General features: G+C 36.2%; 1 pseudogene; it reads left to right on the top strand.

Moving 5' to 3' along the window:
* Positions 1 to 2,246: 2,246 nt before the first annotated feature.
* LOC103075715 (profilin-1 pseudogene) lies at positions 2,247 to 2,669 on the top strand (annotated as a pseudogene).
* The last annotated feature ends 1,498 nt before the right edge of the window (positions 2,670 to 4,167 follow it).

Below are 4,167 nucleotides of genomic sequence, written 5' to 3'. Positions count from 1 at the left end.
AATCTATGCACATCTGCAAACTCTTATGCCATGTAAACTAACATAGTCACAGGTTCCAAGGATTAGGTCATTGATGTCTTTGGGGATTTTATTCAGTCTATCACACCAAGGATATTAAACTTATTATTATTTTCACAGGAGAAAAATCGAGAAGGGTATTTAATTTGAATAAATTATTTCTTAAAAGTGGACTTTCCTGGCATCCATTTGTTTATAAACTAAATTCACCTTCATATCATTTATAGTTACAGGCCAGTCTATATTTCTGTTTATATTTAAAAGTGCTACCAAGTTCAATTATTAATAATTTGCCTTTGAATAACCTATATTTGATGGTAACAGTACTTTCACTAGAGTTTGGAGTTTATTTCTGCTTTTATTTCTATCATCAATTGTTTTATTTAGTGTATTTTCCTTTTCAATAATTTCAGAAGCTATGATTTATAGTCTGTTATAATTTTTTATTATACATAAAATACATACCTGTCATAAAATTAAAATGTTAAAATAATCACTAAATCCCTTTGATTATCACTCAAAATGAGTGTATTTAATATATTCAGAATAATTCTGTGCAGTTTTACTAACTTGATTTTCCCATGCACAGTATTTGATAGTGATTATTCCATGTTAAAGTATTGTCATTGTCTGAGTTGTATTTCACCAAACTTTCTTTGTTGAAGTCCTAACCCCATGTACCTCAGAATATGACTGTATTTAGAATCTTAAAAAGGGGTAATTAAGTTAAAATGTTATCATTGAGTTGGACCCTTATAAAAAGAGGAAATTTGGATCCAGACACATACAGAAGAAAGACTGCGAGAAGATAAAGCAAGAAGATGGCCATCTATAAGCCAAGGAGAGAGGTCTCAGAAGAAAACTGATCTGCTAATACCTTGATCTAAGGCTTTTAGCCTCCAAAACTGTGAGAAAGTAAATTTCTGTTAAGCCACCCAGTCTGGGGTACTTTGCTATGGCAGTCCTAGCAAATGAATACAAACATTAATATACATTTTACTGATTTTAACAGTGTGTAGTATACCATACTATGGATACATCATTGTTTATACCTCTATGACTATTGATAATTATACATTTAGATAATCTAAATGGTCAGGTGTTTTAAACCAAGAGTTTTAACTTTTACGACAACTGGCCTACAGATGTGAGTTAATGATTACTATTTCACATATTATTTGATGGTTTCTAAAAGCTGATAGTTTATTTTTTTTTCTATTGCATTTTTCTTTGAGAGTAATGTCTACATTTTCCCACGTCAAAGCAAATATCCATGTACTCTGTACAGGTTTCTATAGTTTGTGTTAAGACCAAGGCCAGTTTACACTAGTGGACATTTCTCTCACTTCTTTACACATTCTTCACTTTAAAATACCTCCTAATATTATGATTTGTTTTTGTTTCAATTCTAGGTCTTAGATTTGAATTTTTCTTCATATTACATGCCTGTGGGGTATTTTATCAAAATATCAGGAAGAAGATACACTAAATGCCTGAGTTCAAAATATCTTGAAAAAATCGAAAAACTAAATAATTTTTAAAACAATAATGAATAATATAATAATATCATTATATAATATATATTATATATTATATTATATATTATATATAATAATATGATATATAATAATATTATATTATATATATTATATTATAATATAATAATAATAAAACAATAATGAATAATATACAATTTATATAACATTTTTATTGCTCTATTAAAATTGTTTATTCAAATTATTCTCTTATAAAACCAACCTACCAGAATGCATGCAACTCCAAGTTGTCAATAAAAAGCTGAAAAATTTCCTTAAAGACCAATGATTTGAGTAAATAGCCAAGTATAGAGTATTGTATTTTATTTCAGATATTTGTCTTATATTTAATGGATGCTTAAGAATTTTTTTAAATGCCCTTCAATTTTGAACACGTTAGGAAGAAGAAAAATATAATTACTTTTATACTGCGCCGACACCCATAATTTTATACAGTATTCCTGCAAAATGTTGTTTTTAAATTTATTGGTGTGAAGATATTACCATCCTTCAATTCAAAAGTAATGCAGAGGAAGTGGTGGTGTGAGGGCTGCGGCACAGCTAGCAGAGCTGCGGTCCGGATTGCAGCGCGTGCCCGAAGCTCTCTTCCTTCCCCCGGCCGCCAGCCCGAGGCAGCCCAAGCCCAGCCCCTGGCCCCAGCAGCAGCCCCGAGAGCACCCCAGTAGCAGCGCCATGGCCGGGTGGAACGCCTACAAAGACAACCTCATGGCGGAAGGGACCTGTCAGGATGCGGCCGTCATGGGCTATAAGAACTTGCCCTCCGTCTGGGCAGCCATCCCTGGAAAAAATTTCGTCAACATCACGCCAGCTGAGGTTGGTGCCCTGGTTGGCAAAGACCCATCAAGTTTTTACGTGAATGGGCTAACTCTTGGGGGCCAGAAATGGTCTGTGATCCAGGACTCACTGCTGCAGGACGGGGAATTTACCATGGATCTTCGTACCAAGAGCACGTGCAGAGCTACCGCCTTCAATATCATTGTTACCCTGAATGCCAAGGCGCTAGTCCTGCTGATGGGCAAAGAAGGTGTACAGGGTGGTATGATCAACAGGAAATATTATGAAATGGCCTCCCATCTGCGGCGTTCCCACTGCTGACCTCGTCTGTCCCTCCCCGCCGCCCACTCCCCACTGCTTTTGCACGCCTCTACATCCCACACAGACGTACACCATTTTTATTTTGGGTGCCATTATTTTGGGTGCCATTTTGGGTGCCAAAACCACATGGGCTGGGGGCCCGGGCAGGAAGGACAGACACGCTTCCCCCAACCCATGCCCCTCCAGTGTGTGGTTTGAAAACTTTTCTGTTTGGGTTTTTTTTTTTTTTCGCAATAAAAAAGATTATACTAAAAAAAATAATAAAAATCCAACTGTACCTGTATATGTCTTTTTTTTTTTAACATCTTTATTGGAATATAATTACTTTACAATGGTGTGTTAGTTTCTGCTTTATAACAAAGTGAATCACCTATACATACACATATATCACCATATCACATCTCTCTTGCATCTCACTCCCACCCTCCCTATCCTACCCCTCTAGGTGGTCACAAAGCACGGAGCTGATGTCCCTGTGCTATGCGGCTGCTTCCCACTAGCTATCTATTTACATTTGGTAGTGTATATATGTCCATGCCACTCTCTCACTTTGTCCCAGCTTACCCTTCCCCCTCCCCGTGTGTACAAGTCCACTCTCTATGTCTGCATCTTTATTCCTGTCCTCCCCCTAGGTTCTTCAGCACCATTGTTTTTTTTGTTTGTTTGTTTTTGTTTTTTTTTTAGATTTCATATATATCTGTTAGCATACGGTATTTGTTTTTCTCCTCCTGACTTACTTCACTCTGAATGACAGACTCTTGGTCCACCCACCTCAATACAAATAACTCAATTTTGCTTCTTTTATATGGCTGAGTAATATTCCCTTGTATCTATGTGCCACATCTGCTTTATCCATTCATCTGTTGATGGACACTTAGGTTGCTTCCATGTCCTGGCTATTGTAAGTAGAGCTGCAATGAACATTGTGGTACATGACTCTTTTTGAATTATGGTTTTCTCAGGGTATATGCCCAGTAGTGGAATTGCTGGATCGCATGGTAGTTTTATTTTTAGATTTTTAAGGAACCTCCATACTCTTCTCCACAGTGACTGTATCAAATACATTCCCACCAACTGTGTATGAGGCTTCCCTTTTCTCCACACCCTCTCTGGCATTTATTGTTTGTAGATTTTTTGATGATGGCCATTCTGACTGGTGTGAGGTGATAATTCACTGTAGTTTTGATTTGCATTTCTCTAATGATTAGTGATGTTGAGCATTCTTGCATGTGTTTGATGGCAATCTGTATATCTTCTTTGGAGAAATGTCTGTTTAGGTCTTCTGCCCATTTTTGGAATGGGTTGTTTGTTTTTTGATATTGAGCTGCATGAGCTGCTTGTAAATTTTGAAGATTAATCCTTTGCCAGTTGCTTCATTTGAAAATATTTTCTCCCATTCTGAGCATTGTCTTTTTGTTTTGTTTATGTTTGCCTTTGCTGTGCAAAAGCTTTTAAATTTCATTAGGTCCCATTTGTTCATTTTTGTTTTTATTTCCAT

The sequence above is a fragment of the Lipotes vexillifer genome, unplaced genomic scaffold, assembly GCF_000442215.2.
Source record: "Lipotes vexillifer unplaced genomic scaffold, Lipotes_vexillifer_v1.1 scaffold1647, whole genome shotgun sequence".
NCBI lineage: Eukaryota > Metazoa > Chordata > Mammalia > Artiodactyla > Lipotidae > Lipotes > Lipotes vexillifer.
This window is presented reverse-complemented; position numbering and strand designations above follow the sequence as displayed.